The sequence below is a fragment of the Podarcis filfolensis genome, assembly GCF_964270895.1.
Source record: "Podarcis filfolensis genome assembly, chromosome: 1".
NCBI classification, from domain to species: Eukaryota; Metazoa; Chordata; class Lepidosauria; order Squamata; family Lacertidae; genus Podarcis; species Podarcis filfolensis.
Window position 1 is genome coordinate 83,806,094 of NC_139604.1, and position 19,572 is coordinate 83,825,665.

Sequence of the window (19,572 nt, forward strand, 5' to 3'; positions counted from 1 at the left end):
AACTTACAATTTCTGAAATGTTACACCTAATAATTAAATACCCTTAGTATATTTAATTATATATTGAGGATTGTTTTTTGGGAGGAAATCTTTAAAATTTGGCAGTTATCCAGTTTGTAGCTCGAATAGCAGGTGTATCTGTATCTGCTGCAAATATTCCAAACTGATTCATTGACTTACCTTTTTTAAAAGCTAATATGAGAATCAGAATTGAAAATGTGAACAATGAAAATTACCAAAAATACATTTGATTTCAGTATTGGCATTAGTTAAAGGAATTTTCTGTAAATGCTCTTTTACAAATATTTCAAGGGGTCTTGATTTTTTTTTTTAATGTAAACTATAGTTGTGGGGCTGCTCATGCCTTTTTAAAAATGTATATAGATTTTTTAAAACAGTAGTCAAGAACACAAATTAATCTTGTTTCTAAGTAAACGTGCTTAATTTCTGGCTGCCTACTAATAAGATTCTCTCGTATAATACATTTGTAAGGTAAATTGAAACAATTTTCAAACAGTGTAATTTAAACCATGATTGTTTGTTGATCTACATAGAAATCTTGTATTATGCTATATAATATATTAAATATGTAAGGCAACTCTTAACATGACAACCAAACATGCAAACACCCCAGACACCCCAAATCCATTTTATTGTCTAGTTTCTGACAATTATATCCTATTTTAAAGTATATATTTATCCAGGATTAGAACACATATACACTGTCACAGATTAATTAGCAAGGAGGAAAAAATAGACTGCTTACAAACATTTTATCATATATCCATGAAATATTAATTTCTACAAATCTATGTTGTAGCATTGATACTCTGTTACTGAAATCTTAATTGTTATTAAATCCATGTGAAAAACAAAACTTTCTGTAGAAGGGACTTTATGACTTATATAACGACATTCTAGCACTTTATATTATCAAACGCTGCCTTGGTGATCACTTAAGCTTACATAAGCTGGAAACATTTGTAAATGTATCTGAAGTACTGTCTCAATATCTGGGCCTTACTCTTTACCAATTTAAAAAGAGCAACTTGCATGTTCTGTTATAGCACCATGGTATCATATTGCAAGGAAGCAAAGAATAATATAATACCCTTGTGTTATTGTTTCTAGGACAAATTAAAAGCCTTTTTGAATAAGGAAATAATATAAATAATAAAATAATTCATTAAAATTCACCTTGTGTATAACTCCTTGACAAAATGTCAATATTTACTGGAGTCTACATAAATCAACCCAAACAATTTTAAGAATTATTTTTCAACAACAAAGGTTAAAAATGTTTAATATTTGGTTTCGAATGAACTAGGAATGATGTACATACTGTATAAATTTACAGGCAGGGTTGTAGGATATGCTCAGATTGTAATATGATAAGCTCCTGATTACATAAACACGCCTTAAGGGGAAAATTGAGGGGAAAATAAATTTAAGTTACTCCTGCCTCTTAAGGTTTATGAAGCCAATTTCTGTTGTAGTCATGGGCCAGGAATCCAAGAGGTTCTTTGGGCATGGAACAGGAAAGGTCCTCTTTAGATGAAAGATCTTCACACCATATCAGCATTTGCTTTTTATATTTATCTCCATTTCAGGAATGGTTTTAAAAAAATATAAGCCCAAATTTCCCTTAGGCCAGAGCTGAGGAACCTGGGACTCTCTAGATGGAGTCCAACTCCCATCAGGCCTAGCCAGCATGGCTCTGGTCAGTGGTTGGCAGTGTAATCAGATTAGACCAGATTTAATAGTGATGGCCAAACTTGGCCCTCCAGCTGTTTTGGGACTACAATTCCCATCATCCCTGACCACTGGTCCTGTTAGCTAGGGGTGATGGGAGTTGTAGTCGCAAAACAGCTGGCAGGCCAAGTTTGGCTATCACTGGACCAGAAAGTCCTCTAGATGTTGTGGACTTTGGACTCCCATCAGCCCCAGCTGACATGGTCAAAGCTCAGGGATTATGGGAGTTATAACCCACAGCATATGGAGGCACCACATTAGCTATGCAAAAGTGAAATGCATGCACCATTTTATGTGTTTGTACCACCTAAGACGCAATCATCTGTAGCTATCTGTCTACAGATATAGATAGATAGATGATAGATAGATAGATAGATAGATAGATAGATGATAGATAGATAGATAGATAGATAGATAGATAGATAGATAGATGATAGATAGATAGATAGATAGATAGATGATAGATAGATAGATAGATAGATAGATAGATAGATAGATAGATAGCTATTTGGGGAGGAGTTCTGCTGAAATAAATTAACCCTGAACAAGCCCATATCATGAATGTCTAATCTATTTCTTTAAGTCTGTCTTTCTAAATATATTCAGTCCTCAAACACAGAAACAAAGTTCCATTTTTGCTGATCAATAGGACTTGCATCCCATTTGTTTCAAATCACAGTGCCAGGAACAGGCAAATGATAACAAAGTAGCTTTGAATATTGAGGACCCCATTAGAGCCATATCACCACCACATGCAGCTCCAAGATAACTCTAGAACATTTCCCAGTATGTACTGGGAGCACACTGTGATGTATTATGTACAGGTGGCTAACCTATGGCCCTCCAAATGTTGCTGGACTACAACTCCCACCTTCCCTGACTATGCTAGCTGGGGCTGATGGAGTCCAACAACATCTGAAGGGCGATATAGATGTATTTGGTTTGCTGCTAAACAACACAATATTTGTATATGTGGTAGGCAGGTTCCATCTAACAAGTGAAATTTTGCAATTGGCTTGGGATAGCCTTGTTCCCAACGTTACTGAACTCATATCATTATATCATTAAAACCCTGAGGTGAGTTTAGATATACTGTGGTTCAGAATTTTTTCAAGTAAAAATCCCCCCTCAAGGCTCTAACAGAAGCCAGTCTGTAATACCCCACTCTCCTCCTCAGACCATTACAGCATAACACTTTCATGGCCTAAAAGCGTTTAAGGAACACTGACTAAAGTAAATTCTACCAAAATCAGTTTCATCTTTTTCCAGAACCCTGTGTCACGACAGAGGCATAAGTCGACAGACCTGGCTCACATAGTTATAGTTACACATCACGCTATTTTAATGGTGCATGTCGGGCCTTCAGTGGAGGCTATTGACTTCACTCCACTTTGTAGGTACCAGTGAAGCATTTAAGCAGGGCTGGATTAACTGTTAAGCAAAATAAGCATGTGCTTAGGGCATCAAGGGAAGGGGGTCACCACAGAAATTTTCCATTGCCGAATTTACCATGGACCATATGCTGCAGCTGAACCCGGTTCTACAAAAAGGCACCCACAATAAATAAATAAAAGACATACATAAGTATATATATAGATACAATAATAAAAATAGGAATAAAATAGTAATGATAGAGATTAATGATATACATTAATTTTGTGCATACAACATTAGAATTTGGTAACTGGTAAGCTGCCACTCTGTCCACTGACGCTCAAGTCTTGGTCATGTTGGCTGTCCCGTATTTTATGGTTTATTATTGTTTATATTTTGAATTAGATATATAGGGGGACACCAAAATCTTTTAAGTGCTTAGGGCCTCGAACAGTCATAATCCAGTCCTGCATTTAAAGCTTGTAAATTTACCTTTTTTCTAGTTTATGACAGAACTGTTTATTATTAAAATGTTTGGTTAAGACATTTAAAAACATTACTCAGGGAGTTTCCTAATTTGTTATTAAGAGGGGAATATTTCATTTCCTCAACCAACTGGAAGATTGTGCTATGCTATATTAACATGAAGGCAGACTGTTGCTTTATTGTTACGAGTGGTAGGAAACAGAGGTTTAAGAAGGATAAGATTTTACAGGCTAGCTTATCCTCAAAATGGTGTGCCTGAGTTCATATAGCTTGTGTCAGGTAATTCCCCCCACCCCCAATCTAGTTGTGCTTGTCTTGTTCATGCCACTTGTTTGCCAGCACACAAATAAAAAAATAGAGTATATTAGTATATTGGTATAATAGTGGTATATTTTATATTTACTCGTTTAGAAGACTTGTAATAGTACTTTTGGTAATTGTGAGCACTCCAGTTAACATTTTTTACAATACAGTCTTTTGAGTTTGTTTGTTAAAAAAATAAAAAACCCAGCATATCAACTGTCCTATCCATTTTTATTCTACCCTTCCTTTTACCCTTAATAACTTGACCAAACCATCAAAAGGCACACAACGAGAAATCAGAATAGTGAGGGAGGGAACATGAACTATGCACTTGAATTTAAGTGTCAGACAGGTTATCAAAAATATGAATCTTTTAATTGAACTGTTCAAAACTTGGGAAGATCCCCTTTTTGAACATGTCAGAAATATTTTTATAGGCTCAACAGGTAATACCTATATAAGGCTGATTAGGCAGGTTCAAGATGTCAGTGATCTTCATGCATCATGGAATCAATTACAGACTCTATAAAACATGGGAACCCAAGGTGTAGTGAAATTTGTCTTCCAAGGCATCCCTAACTCCCAGATCCACTGGCTGGAGAATATTAGGATGGGACAAAAGTGTCCCTCCAATGGTGGCTGGTATCTATGCCCTGGCAGCCCCCATAAGTCTAGCATTTCAGAGACAGTAGACCACAAAATGGGACATTCCAAAGATGGGGCAGGGATGGAGATAGCTTGGATTTATTGGAACTAACACCCCTCCATTCTGCTGAGAGGGTCCAGGAAGAGGCCCAACAATTATGTCAGCCCGAGATGCTGTAAATAATGCCCCCTTTGAAACCAAAATTTCAAATTTTCAAAACACAAAGAACTATAAGGACAGGAGTAAGAAAAAGAACCCACCCTCTTACCCGCTTTGAGAGTGGTGGTTATTCTGTCACCACCAGTTCAGCTGTTAATCGAAATGCCCTCTGCTTCAGTCTAGTCATTTAAAATCTCTTGCTGGAGAGATGAGTTTAAAGCAGTCACTACTAGAGGAGACCCTGGCAAAAGTAGTTCATTAAATGCATACACAAGTAAGTATAAATATTTTTATACTTTCTTTTGGAGGGCTGGGTAGGATCAGGGAAAGTTAGATAGTCTATGGCCTGGTTAAAATGTGTTGTTGTTTAGGATGACATAATTTGTCAATTTCAGTTCTCTCAGCAGAGCTGAAACTAGGCTTTATTTCACCCTGGTCAAAGACCCTGTTCGGCAAACACCCCATGCACATTTCTGTACACACACACACACACAGGCTTCACCCAGGGCAAAAAACCCCAGCTAGCCCCGACCCCCCCAGTAGCTATGGCACTGCTCTCGGTTTCTCATTTTTCCAATATTAAATTCAGTTTTCCATATCTACAGCAACATGTCACTTGTTTTTAAAATCCTGGTGAAAATTCAGCATTTTTGTGTAATACCCCCCCCCCAAAATGTATATGCGGTTTAGCCTAACTCGCACATTTTTGGAAGCAATTTCCTCCTGCTATAATGCATTTTGTGTGTTAATTTCACCAATGTATTCATTTTTATCCACACTTTCCCTTAATATGTGCATTTTTTCTAAACATTGGTTGGTGAACTACATAGCAAAATTTAGATAAATACAAATTTCGAAGGACAGCTGTATTTTGGTTTGCAAATGAGACCTGAATCAAAGTTATCCATCATTCCTAGATGCCATGTAATGCAATGCTAAGCGTGTTTATTCAGAAGTATGCCACACAAAGTTTAATGATATTTAATCCCTGCTAAATGTGCTGCCTTAAACATTTACTGGTATATAGGTGCTTGCTTCACTGTTTCAAGGACCATAAGTGCTACCATGTACCTTCTCTGCCCTCCCATTATAGAATTCATTCATGGCTGAGTCCGAACCTTTCTGCTTTAGACATTGTTTTACATTTGTAACTGATCATTCCTATAAAAAGAGCCCAAATCCACAGTTTAGCCTCACGACCATCCATGACGTAGACTAGGATGAAAGGTAGTATCATGTCCAATATCATCCAGTAGGTTTGGCAAACTGGCCTGTGATTTCCTACCTCCAAGCCTAACACTCTAGCCCAGTCCTCCCCAACCTGGTGCTCTCATAGATGTTTTGGGCTACAGTTCCCATCAGCCCATGCCAGAATACTCAGGGAAGGCTGCTCTAGGCTCTCGTAGGTCTCACAAAAGATTCTTCTATATGGACAGATATTTTATAGCAAGGGATAGGATACAATATTTCTGGAAAATTTGATAGTTGACTTCTAGTTTCTTTCCTGCTTCTCTTAATGTGGCTGCAAATTGTCCAGAGTTCCTCAAATAAAAAGTAAAAAATAATAATCCACAACTGTTACTGCTGTGTAACAGCAATTTATTACCAAGGAGAGTGGTTCCAACTTTCCTGGGACTCTGCACCATATAGCAAATTTCCCATTATTCTCCTACCTCTTGTATGTTTTATTTCTGGCTCCTGATTAGACAAATTACAGTCTGGATTGTTGTCACTGTAAAGGTGCAGCAGATGTTGGGTCCAAGGCATTTTTTTAAAAAATGGTGTTTATTACTGTTAAATATTTCCAAAGCAAGAAGTAAGGAAACTGATTTTGTCTTTAATTCTGATACTTACCTTCTGTACTTGGGTGTTTGACTTGGGCCTATTCTTTTACATTTTGTGAGGGACTTGCTTAGAATTACTTAGAATTAGAGTACCATAGAGTAAGATATTTGACGAGAAAATGAAGTAACCTGCACAAAAAATGAAAAGGCTAGACTTCTCTTTTGCTCCCATTCTGCATCAAAAACCCTTCTCCATACACCAGTCAGCATTACTATCCCACACAGTTCTAGAGAGGAACACAAAAGCAATAACTATTTCCCAGAGGTTATTCAGAAAATAAATTATGAGAATATATAGGATAGCCCCTATACCTGACAGCTCGACAGAGGAGGAGCAACAGGAAGGAACTGGGTGGATGAGTTGGTAGCTCTCTGTTTGCAGGAATCTTGAGTGGTGTTCAGTGTTAGGGGTCCATACCATACATTGAAAGCCCATGGCATCCCCAAAGAATCCAGGGAACGGGGGTAGACCCCTCACCAAGTTATAATTCCCAGCACCCTTAACAAACTACAGTTCTAATGTTTCTTTGAGGGAAGCCGTGAGTTTTAAATGTGTGTTAAATGTACTTTAAATGTATGGCATAGTTCAGTTTTTATGACACAAAATTATGCAGGCAGGCAGACAATATTTTTTTTTAACTAGCTAATTGGCCTGTTCAGAACAAGTAGGTTCTGAAGTAGGAACAACAAGAAGAATTTGGATTTTCTTCTTCTTCATTCAGTTCCCATGTGGGACACTAACCTGTAAATAGACAAATACTGTATAGGGTGGTAACCAAGATTAGTCATACTCAAGAGTAGACTCACTGAAATAAATGAAGTCGACAGATTTCGGTGGGTCTAGAGTATTACCAGCTTGGATACACTCAAAATGGCAAAGGGAGAAGGCAGGGGTTAGGGAAATGGCTGCGTCAGCCTGAAGCTGGCACAGCAATCGAGCCCAGATATGACATCAGTGAGTCTGGTTCAGGATCCAGTAGATTTGAGGCTGGCTCAGCTCCTCTTTGAAATGCCCTGTTTGGAGACTTGTCACAGGCTGCTTTTGCCAGAGATCCCACTGGCAGCACTCACTCACACATATTCAGTTTGGGCTGAATGAGGAGCTCCACACCAGAGAAGTGATGATGGCAGAAGCCAAGCACCAACACCGTAGCCCCGCACAAGGGGGGGAGGGTTGGACTGCAATGTTAGTTAAGGAATTGTTTTGGCAATGAGTGTTTACCAGAGCCTCAAACCATGTGCTTTAAACAGCTATGCTTCCTATACGTAGGTCTGGTAAGCATGTAATTTATCAGAATATTTTACAAAGCATTTTGAGGCCCAGAATGTTTTATGGCCAAGGACACAACAGGAAGAGGGAAAAAGAGGGATACAGAAAAATATCAGTTATCTCTCTCTCTCTTTGATAGCCGAAGCAAGTGATTGCGGTTGCGTGAGAGGCCGTTTACCTAAATTATAGAAAGAGAGATTTGGCTTAACTATAAGGTGGTGAAAGATAGTATCAGTTTCCCCTAATTTCACATTGTCTTGGTGAGAGATAGGATAGACAATTAGGAATTAGAAGTTTACAGAAAAATGAAGTTGCATTTATTAATTTTCATAGAATCATAAAAATATTTTATTACAGTCAGAATAGTAAAAGGCTAGGACACTATTTTAAAAGCAGTATTCAATTATATAATGGGTAAAGTGGATATATTTAAAGTGATATTTGGTAACTGTCACTGGGTTTTAGTTATGAAACATGCCCTTCAGTTTAGGTGTACATGCAATAGCTTTAGATTTACATGACGTAATTATTCTTTCAATTTCTTTAAGCTCACCTCATCCCCAAAATTACGTTTTCTTAAAAACTGGATTTTTAATGCTCTGATTCTTTTTATGCTATTTTACATATTGTATTTTATTGTTTCATATTTGTGAGCTACCCAGTTAACTATATTAGTGAGCGGCCAATAAAATGCCATTATATACATGTATCAGCATCATTTATATCTTTAGAATAATTTATTTTTAAAGTGTGCACCTGTAAGAGTAGGTGAACACCCTACCCCACCCCACAAAGCCCTAAGAGACTCTGGGCCATTAAGGAACAAGGACAAAAGTGGCAGGAGCAAAAGTGAAACCAATGCAGGTACTCTCACAGACTTAAGATGGGGAAAACAAAATACTTTGCAGGTATTAAAGCAGATTTTCAAAATCCTCTATGTTTTTAAGAAGCCTGAAAAGTGTTAGTAGGAGTCCCAAGCAAAGAGGTTTCTGTAAAACATCAGGCTCTTTGAGCACCATGCTATAATCTTCAAAAGGCATTTTCAGTTATTCTTAGTCTGCTGCTTCTAGGAAATGGCTGTACCCCAAATTTCTGCTGTATACAATAATATAAATGGGGGGGGGAGTGCATTATTGGAGCCTACGCTTGTTTTGTGCCAATAGATAGGTTTTTGTAGACCAACAGGTTGTTACAGAAATTGTGTTGATTTGTTGTTTTGAATCAAGGGATACATATTGAATAAATTTTCAAGGGTTACAATTTTCCTATTAAACACCCCCCCCCCCGCCTGAGATATTGTACAAAATCTGTGAGCACTACTCATTCAGTTCATTCTGGTTTTTTCTTCATAGGACGAGTTAAGGATACAAAATAAAATTAGGCAGGAAATAGTTTTTATATATAAAATGCTAATAACTAGCCCAAAGTATACACAGCAAAAGTAGAAACAAAAAACTGATGAGAAGTGTTTCCTAGTTAGTGTTATGTCCAACTGTTTCCTTTGTTCTCACTACCTTTGAGATCACCTTCGAAATCAGGGAGGAGCATGTGAATTGCAACAGTTCGACGGAGCTGAAGCTCCATTGGAAGGGCGGGTGTTAGGCAACATTTATACCAACATTAATTCTGGAAGATTAAAGTCCGAAAAAAGTGATTTCAAGTAACTGGTTTAGCTTACATCCTAAGTTTTCCATTTGAAAACTAAAAAGGATGCCACTTATTCTCTATAAAATGAAAGCCTTTAAAGGGTCTCATTCTGGATACAGTGCACATTCATTGCCTTAATAACGGATGTGTTTGAGATGGTGAATGGGGAAAAAAATTAAAAATGAACAAACCATGAAACTAGTGGATCTGCAGTTATTTTATTTGTGAAATACCTTGCGGACAAAAGAGGGGTACAAGAAAAAATGCGAACACCTTGCAGGAACAAAGTATGCACTATATATATAAGCATTCGAGCAGTATTATTGTATAACATATACAGTATTATAAACCAAGGGAAAAATAAGAGTATGTTTTATTTTGAAATGAATGCTTATAATAGGATATAGGAGAGGCAATAAGGAGCAGTATCTTCCAATTTCCTCTTCCCTCAAAACAAACCACTACTTACAACTCATATTATTTTTATTTTCTAGACACAAAGATTATATAGGATTTCAATTTTTCTATTTTTCAAAGAAGGAGGAAAGTGCAGTGTATGTAGTTTAAACAACCCCCCCCGACAGGTTATAGTGATGAAGAACATAGGCCCCACATTTCAAAAAATATATATTTCAGGTATAGTAATACAAACTTTTGTAGTTCAAGGGTCCTGACTATTTTTTAAAATACAAAAAGTAGTTTTTGTAATTGCAACTGATTGTCTGGTAGATTTATTTTTCTCTCTCTTTAGTTTTACAGAGACTGTTGGGAAATCCTTGTTTCAGTAAATGCCAGTGATGGATTAAAGAAATGAGCCCCCTTTTACTGGTAAGGCATTGGTTTATTACCTAAATTTTTTGATGGGATAAGAAAATAGTTACACCATAGTTCCATAATATATTATTTGGCCTTTAGACTAATAAACCATGTAAACCCTGACTGTTATTTTTGTGTAAGGTATTGTATACAGAAAAAAACGAGTTAAGGTTGTTCTAGCATCTAGCAAAGTGTGAAAGGATGGTTAAGCAGACATTGAGTTACCCCATGAAAAGCCTAAGAATAACGTAACATTCAGTATGTAATGCTGAGTATGTATGTGAGCCAGATCCATATGAGAAAATGCAAAAACACAATTCCAGGTGAAAGGTGGTTTTATTTTGGTTATGCAAGAATTAAATTCTAAAAACAGTATTTCTCAACCAGAGTGATTTGGTAAACATTTTAAAAATAAAGCAGTCTGTCTTGATAAGCAGGACTGTCCCACAAGATACATTTGCCATACAACCCCTGCTGAAATGGTAGTCGTAGAAGGCCTTTTCTGCAAATGTCATTCTTTTCTTTGGACATGTGCTTGGAAAGCTCCCAGTGGACTGAGCCCCAAAGTACGATTTTTTAAAAAGGCTAGTTAATTAAAAATAGGCTGTTGTGTAATAAAATTTTGGGTTTACTGGCTTTGGTTGCAATGGTGTTTCTTAAGACCAAATTGTCAATTTAAAAAAGTTATGTGATTTAGAGGACATAAAGAGCTGTGTGTGGAGGTGGCAAGGTGGAGTGAGGGGGACGGCATTGGGGATATTATTTTTCTGACCTAATCTGTACCTTAGATAATTTCATGTAATAGCAAACATTGTGGGATAAGACCTGTTAAAAGTGTAAGGTATGCTGTTGTAAAACACACACCTGCTCCAAATCAGTTGTATATTTCACTTCGATTACTCATTATTAAATTCTGGTTACTAAAATTTGATGTTCATGGTAATGTTTAAAAACAACAACAAAGGTTTAGGACAGTAAAAGCTCCATGCTATTGTGAAATCTTTTAAAGGCAAAAGGAAAGCCTTCTTACCTTTTGGTAAAATAACTGCACACTGACTGAAAGCTGCAGAAAAGTGATTCTGTCTGCAGTTCCCTATGATAAAAAAAAATTACCTATAAAAAAAAGTAATAAAGGTTTACAGTTTGTGTGTGTGTGTTTTGCCTTTGTGAGGAGACAGAGAAATAGTTCTGCTTGAAGCCAGAAAGACATATACCATTCTGAAATGGTATGGTTGAATCCTGTCAAAATATTTCTACTTCTTAATTTCAGATTTAATCTATTGCCAGAAAAATTGTCAATATTTTAAAGCACCTGAGGCGTATTTTTCCTCAAGTGCTTTTGTTAATATCTAGAAATGTATGCAATAAGTCAACATTCCATTACTCATGCAACTTTTATTATTAAATAAAGCTTTCTGTACCAGGGTTAAAATTACTTAATAATGTTACTCTGAAATTCTTCATTGACTTGAAATAGATAGATAATATTAATAAGACAAAAATGTAAAAATTAATTGAAATCCTAAAAACAAGGCCTTTTTAATAGGCCAGCTTTATAAACTTTAATTCAAATAGTGCAAACTACATAAACTGTCCATCTTTTCTTTGAGACATAGAAATATATACAGCTGAGCAGTTCTATAGTTAAATATGGGTTATTAGGAGGTCTGTTATATTTCACGTTTCTTTTCACACAGTCTTTGTCCCATGTTGTCCGTTGTGGCTTTAATCTATGTATTAAAATGCTTGTAAAATGATTGTGGCTTGTTTGTAAATGAAAAAGGTAGAGCTCTGCACGCCTGACTGTTGAAGGATTTGGTTTTTCAATGGAAATGTTGATGGACAATTATGTAGTGCTGGCTGTTAAAGAGTTGAGATTCCTGTAGAATTTTTGGGGGTGAAAAACTAGCAAAAATCAATGCACCAAGAAATAAATTGTAAATAAGCGTATGGGTATTATTTGAAATGACTTTGGCTTGTATTGGCTTGGGAGATATACAAAGTGTGTCTGTAGAGTCACAAAGGGAAGTTTTTTCTGTCGTTGTTTTAGCCAGGTATCACTTTGAAAACCGCTTTGATGTTCAAAATATTTTGTTGGGAATTAAACTTTGTAAAAATGTGTGGGAGTACGTTATAGGTCAGCTTCTTTGAAAGAAGCATGACCACTTTTCCTGCTGTTTCCATGGTCTAAAATAAATTATAAAGGAGGGGGGATTACAGCGACAACATGACTGTAAGTGACCATATTTTGTCTGTTTTTTTATTATATGTAACAGATTTCTGAGAGATTTGGATTTCTTTTAGGGGTTGTAGCACCAGCTAGGTTTCTGTGTTGTCTGGGAAGCAGATGGTCTCTAGAATTCCTAGCCATGTAACAATTAACATGGCAGTACAAATTAGAATAATTAGACTGATTTTTCTTTGGCAACTATTTTTGAGGGCAGTTATTTCAAATGCAATTAATAATAAATAGTAAGAAGTGTGTACACACAATGCCCATTTCAGTTAAGTCTAGGAAGGCTTGCCATGAGGCTCTGTTTTCCTCTTTCAAATTAGATACTGTTTAATCTGTTTTAAATTGTGGTTGGTTTTGTTTATAGATGTAGTTTGTTGGCTCTTGAAAGACTGAAGGAACTGAAAAGCAGGAGCGTAGTATAGTAATACTGATATATACCTGAATGCATATTTGTAAGGAGAAAAGTAGAATAGCAAGGGTTTTCTAAATCTGCTTTATTTTTCTTATCTGTTTATCTATCTGTATGTCTATATGTATTCTGAGATCTTGGGAAGAGACCTGGGGATTTTAAGAACAAATAGTGCATTCATTTAAAAAAAAATTAAGAGGTACTCAGATGGGAGAATAAATTCCACCTGCTGTCTGAGGTACAAAGCAAAAATATTAATTATTATTGATACAAAGAAACTGTAGTCTCTAGAAGCGTGCAGGAAACAAAGAACAGTAGACTTAAAACCGAAAACGTTTATAGTAAACACCTGAGGATGACTGCAGATGCAGATTTGTTACTGTTCTGGAGAATTTTAAAAGAATATTCTTATGCTAAAAAAAATATTCCAGGCTTCCCTTTAGAAGCTCTCCGCGTGTGGTCTCCCCTTTTCACTTTCTCTTGACACTCTAAGTGTTTTTAACGCGTCGCGTGTGTTGCCTATTTTTTGTGAACAGGGATGTGAGGGGAAAGTCGAGGAAACAAGAGTCGAGCCCGATGACACAAAGTTGTTGCCTCTGGGCAACCAAGGGGTTAACTCTGGAGTTGCTGGGCATGTGCAGTGTGGGAATTGTAGGCAGTAAGGATGCTGGGAGATGTCGTAAAACCCGCTCCGGCTTCTTCCTGTAATGGCCGATTTCAGGGATGCTGCAGAGGGATTTTTCATCTCCGGCAAAAGCCCGATTTTCACCGATCCGAATGCAAATGCGGAGCTCGCCCAAATTATGGGTGTCTCGGGATATGCAGCGGCTGATTAAGTGCCCAAGAATGTCCGAAGGCGGAGAAGATTGCTTGCTTTAGGGGCCTCTTGATCGTTGTCTCCAGTATTGATGAAAATGTCGTGATTCCGGTCGCTTCGTTGGCTGCGTGTCATAGCGCCGTTTCAGTTTCTGCTGACTGAGGCTCTCTCTGTGTGTTTGTGCTTCTCCTCGGGGGATGGGGTAGGGGAGGAATTCCGCATTGCTGCAACAGGTTTTGCTTGAAATAAACAGGTTGTTAAATCTGACTTGCTAGGATTCGGGCGCATTAGCTAAACAGCTTGCTGCTGGGAGGGTGGAATTATTAGCCTTGTGTTATTCCACGTCTTTTGCCTATGTGATTTCATGTCTGTGCTTTCCTTTAGTACATGACACCTTTTTTGTGCCGGTAGAGAGATACCAGGCAACGGCTGATTTTCTGACATTGCTGCTTAAAACCTTCCTATACAATCACAATGATTTAATAAGCAATTGCGCAGCAAAAACTGTGTGTGTGTGTGTTACATTTAAATTCAGTTAGGAATTTTCTTATGGCACATAAACTGTTAAGATATTATATCTAAGGCAGAAGGAAGCTTGCTTGAGATGAGAGAATGTGGTAAAAGCTAAGTCACCCTTTTAGAATATTATGTGATTTTGGTTAGAATAGGTAATGACATGACATAAAAGAAGGCAAGGCTTAACAGAATCATTCTGTGGAAGCCAGTTTAGCAATGTCCAAACAGTAATTTCTTTGATTTAAATTTTTTACTGTTCATTATAGGCAGTTGTATAGGCAAATTTGTGCATGAATTGCATTAAACTTTATCAAAAAGGGTTAAGTGTATGTTAACATTTGGGAATTGGTAAAAGCAGAAAATAAATTGAAATGTCAAAATCATTATTTTTCTGACCACTCCTGTTTAATAATAATAATTTTATTATGTATACCCTGTCCATCTGGTTTGATAACAGTTTTGTGCAAACCTCTATAAATATGGGGTATGGTCTGAAGGCGCATGAGGCTACCACCTTGCTGAATCTGTGCATGTCTGGATTTGATCAGTGTCTGGATGGGTGAGAGCCTGGACACATGCATGTTGCCTTGAGTTCCATGATTAAAGGCAGGCAGGATACCATAGAATTGTAGAGTTGGAAGGGGCCCCTAGGGTTATTCAGTCCAACCCCTTGCAATGTAGGAATCTCAACTAAAGCGTCCATGACAGATGGCCATGTAACCACTGCTTTTAACCTCCCAAGAAAGGAGAGTCTATCTACCACCTTCCGAGAGAGTCCATTGGTTAGGGTCCTAGCCATGATTTGGTCCTAACCTCTGGAGCAGGAAAAATAAGCTTACTCCATATTCCATGTGACACCCTTTTAGATATTGGAAGATGGCTATCATACCTCCTCTCAGTTTCCTCTTATCCAGGCTTACCCAGCAACCTCAATCATTCCTCATAAGGCTTGGTTTCCAGACCCTTGATCATCTTGGTTGCCCTCTGTACATGCTCCAGCTTGTCAATATACTTCTTAAATTGCGGCTCCAGAACTGGACACAGTACTCTAAGTATGGTCTCACAAGCCAGAATAGAGCAGTACTGTACTTACTTCCTTTGATTTGGGACACTCTGCTTCTGTTGATGCAGCCTAGAATAGTATGAGCTTTTCTGTTGATGCACCACATTGCTGACTCATGTTAAGCTTGTGGTCTACTAAGACCTCTAGATCTGTTTCACATGTACTACTGGCAAGCCCGGTGTCCTCCATCTTACGTTTTTGCACCTGGTTATTCCTGCCTAAAGTGTAGAACCTTACATTTGTCCCTACTGAGATTCATTTTGTTTTGGCCCAGTTCTTCAATTTGTTAAGGTCATTTTGAATTCTGAGTCTGTCTTCTGCATCATAGTTACAAGAGACAAGCCTCTTGCTCCAGTTCCATTTCCTGCCTTCACCGCTGGTAGGAGGTCTCTTACCTGCTCTAGGCCTGGTAAAAGAAAAAGATGGGAATGCCATCTTGGAAGGGATTTTTCTTTCCTTTGTTCTTTCTTTATCTTCATTTCTTGGATCCACTATTTCAGCTCCCTTCTGTTATCCATACCAGGTTTTTCTTCTCTCGGATCTACCGTATTTTTCGCTCTATAAGATGCACCAGACCACAAGACGCACCTGGTTTTTGGAGGAAGAAAACAAGAAAAAAAATATTCTGAATCTCAGAAGCCAGAACAGCAAGAGGGATTGCTGCGCAGTGAAAGCAGCAATCCCTCTTGCTGTTCTGGCTTCTGGGATAGCTGCGCAGCCTGCATTCGCTCCATAAGACGCACACACATTTCCCTTTACTTTTTAGGAGGGAAAATGTGAGTCTTATAGAGCAAAAAATACGGTACTTTTGACTAGGCCTCCCTTTGGGCCTACAGTCTTTGGAGGCCTCTGGACTTGGGAAGGAAGGCTAGGAAAGGACTGAAACCCAGCAGAAGGGGTTTTCCTTCTCAGGAGGAAACTTTCTTTTCTGTGAGATGGAGCTTTCTCCGGATTCATCAGCAGGATCTGTGGGAACCCAAGCTGCCTGCGCAAAGGGGCCTGGAATTCCCTTGCATTTAGCAGCAGCCCAGGCTGAGGAAGTTTTGGGCGACCTGCAAAGGCCTGATCCAGCAGCTCCAGCAATTCTGGAGGTTCTGGTAAGAAGGGGAGTTGGGCCTCCAGTTACCCCTGAGTGGATTGCCTGGCTAGGACAGGCTTTGGGCCTACCTGCGGCTTCCACGCTCCACCCCCATCCCCACTTGCCACAGACCCATCAGGGTCCCTTCAGCCAAGGGCAGCACTGGGGGGTGGGCCTCAGGAAAGCACCCATGGTTCAAGCAGGGCTGGGAACTGGCAGGGTGCCAGGAGGAGGAGAGCTGATCCCTCCCCTTCCCCCTCAGAATACTACTCTTCTTGGAGCAGCCCCTTGTCCCCTCAAAGGGGCCCCAGCACAAGTGATGCTGGGTGCTGAGCAGGGAGAAAGGGGCCCTGGCAGAAGGACCTACAGGAGAACTGAACCTTCCCTTTCCCCATGGGCAGCCAGTTCAGAGGATGCCTCATGCCCTCAACCCCTTTCTTCATCATCCAGGCTTACATGCACCTCTTCAGACAGGGAGGAGGGTGAGCTTTCCCCAGATGAGGAGGAGGGGGAGCATCCCCCCCCAACTCTTTATGAGCCCAGACATCAAGCAGCTCTTGGCAAAGGCTGTGAAGGCAGTCATTCTCCCTGAGGAAGCCCGGCAAGCCAAGAAGCAACCCCAGGCAGCAGCAATGCCTCCAAGACCTCCCCCAAGCGCAAGGCCCCCAAGAGGGCTTTCCCCTTTCCAGTAGAGTTTGAGAGCATCTTGCAGGAATGGCAGGCACCTGGGGCCTCCAAGGCAACAAAAACTCTCATAAAACGGCTACAGTGGTACCTCGGGTTAAGTACTTAATTTGTTCCGGAGGTCCGTACTTAACCTGAAACTGTTCTTAACCTGAAGCACCACTTTAGCTCATGGGGCCTTCTGCTGCCGCCGCACCGCCAGAGCACGATTTCTGTTCTCATCCTGAAGCAGAGTTCTTAACCTGAAGCACTATTTCTGGGTTTGCGGAGTCTGTAACCTGAAGTGTATGTAACCTGAGGTACCACTGGATATCCATTTGATAAGTATAGAGTGGGATTTTTGAGATGCCCCCCATATGTTCCCTTACTCATGGATCCATGGTTTCCAGAGATGGGCAGGATTACCCCAGGAGCCCTGAGTACAAAAGGGCAGAGGTTCTGTTATACAGGTCACACTAGCCATTAAGGTCACAGCTGCAACTTCCTTCATGGCCAGGGCGGTCTGCATCTGGGCTCAGGCCTTTCTGAGGTCCCACCAGGGTTTGTCCATGTCCAGCCGGATGCCTTGCAATTTGCAGCAAGGGCCGTGGCAGCAGTCGTGTCAGTGCACAGGAAGGGAAGGGAAATTATTCTTCCTTTCGTTCCAACAGGGGCTTATTGAGCGCTAGAGATTTCAAGAGCTACAAACCCTCCTGGGGAGGGCAGGGTTTCCCAAATAGATCCTCATGTAGCCAGAGCTCCCTCAAGCAGCCTCAAGGCAGCAATTACAGGGGAGGCAAGAGGCGGCGGCAGCGGGAAGCCCTGATCACAGAACAGTGGGTGCTCAGCATTATCCATGAGAGTTACAAGATAGAGTTTGACCAGTCCCGTCCCGTCCCCCCCGCCAAATTCATTTCCTCCCCATGCTCCAAAAAAACACAGAAACACCTCCCTATGCTTCAAGCAATCCATCATCTGCTGGAGATCAGAGCGATAGAGCCTGTGCCAAAACCACAGCGGGGATCTGGCTGCTACTCTAGTCTCTTTATGGTCCCAAAGCAATCAGGAAAATGAAGGGTCATTCTAGATGTCAAGAGGGTCTATCAGTACCTGACCTGAAATAAATTCAGAATGGAAACCTTGAAGACCATTCTAAAGGGTCTCAGGCCTGGAGACTTCATGGCTTCCCTAGACCTGATGGATGCTTACCTCCACAGCCTAGTTTACCCAGGACATAACCAGTTTCTGCATTTTGCATTCCAGAAAAATCATTATCAGTACACCTGTTTGGCTTTTGGCTTGGCCCAAAGTCCGAGAATGTTTTCAAAGGTGTTGATAACTCTGGTGGTCCATCTACAGAAGAAGGCCATTCATCTTTTTCCATACTTGGGCGATATTCTGATCAGGTCAGACTCACTCCATCAAGCCAGGAGCGATGTAGCAGAGACCCTAGACTGCCTGCAGCAGCACAGATTCTTAGTGAACATGGAGAAAAGCAAGCTGTTTCCAGTGCAGGTCATGTTGCCCTAGGAAGCTTGAAAGACACCAAGCAGGGCTTGGTGAGCCTCTCCTCAAAGCGTGTGGACAAGATTCGGACCTCGGTCCGACAGGTCCTGGGGGCAAAGAGGGCAGACACCTTCCAGCTGGCCAAACTGCAGGGGCACATGATCGCCTCCATGACCTGTGTGCCATGGGCGTGATTTCATGCCAGACCCCTGCAGTGGGCTCTCCATCCCTATCAGATGGACATCATACAGTGGAGGCATGTCAGGCTGCAGTTGAGCAGGGAGACCAGGAGGTCCCTAGAGCTGGCTTTCCCCAGTTTTAGAGAAGGGGTGTTCTTTCAGGGAGCAGCCACAGGTCCAGATAACCACGGACGCAAGTCTTTCGGGGTGGGGAGCACACACAGGTGATCATTATGCCCAAGAGACCTGGTCCAAGGAGAAAGCATACCAACCGATAAACTGTTTGGAGCTCAGAGCAGTCAGACTGGCCCTCCTCTGCTTCAAGAAGTTGGTGGAGGGAAAACATGCTGATGCATTCAGACAACCTGGCTACCAAATCATATATATGCATGGAGGGCCAGATCCCAGGCCCTCATGTAGGAGGCCACCATTCTCCTGTCTTGGGCAGAAAGGCATCTAGAATCCCTATTGGCAGAGCACGTATTGTGCTCCATCACCAGGTATCTCAAGCAGAATGGAGCCTTCATCCACAGGTGTTCCAACAAATAGTGGACCGCTTCCGCTTCCCCAGGGTGGACCTGTTTGCAAGTTCAGAGAACTGAAAGGTGGGGCTCTTCTCCCGGTTCATGATGAGGGGAGCAATGGGCATGGATGCCTTGACCAGCAGCCAGGGGGACTTCTATATGTCTTCCCTCCGATGGCCCTGATCCAGAGACTGCTCAGGTGGGTCAGGTCCAGCCTGGAGAGATCATTGTTGTGGCTCCCTTTTGGCCAAGGAGGCCTTGATTTGCAGATCTGAGGGCCTCAT

At 40.3% G+C, this 19,572-nt stretch overlaps 1 long non-coding RNA gene across 4 annotated transcripts in view; it reads left to right on the forward strand.

The window, feature by feature from the left end:
- LOC310757791 overlaps nucleotides 1–19,572 on the forward strand; it is a 78,514-nt gene that overhangs the window by 51,776 nt on the left and 7,166 nt on the right. For all 4 annotated transcript variants that reach the window (XR_014545475.1, XR_014545476.1, XR_014545477.1 and 1 more), the window contains one exon: nucleotides 10,233–10,309. This is a non-coding gene — a long non-coding RNA (uncharacterized lncRNA). The remainder of the gene's footprint in view (nucleotides 1–10,232; nucleotides 10,310–19,572) is intronic.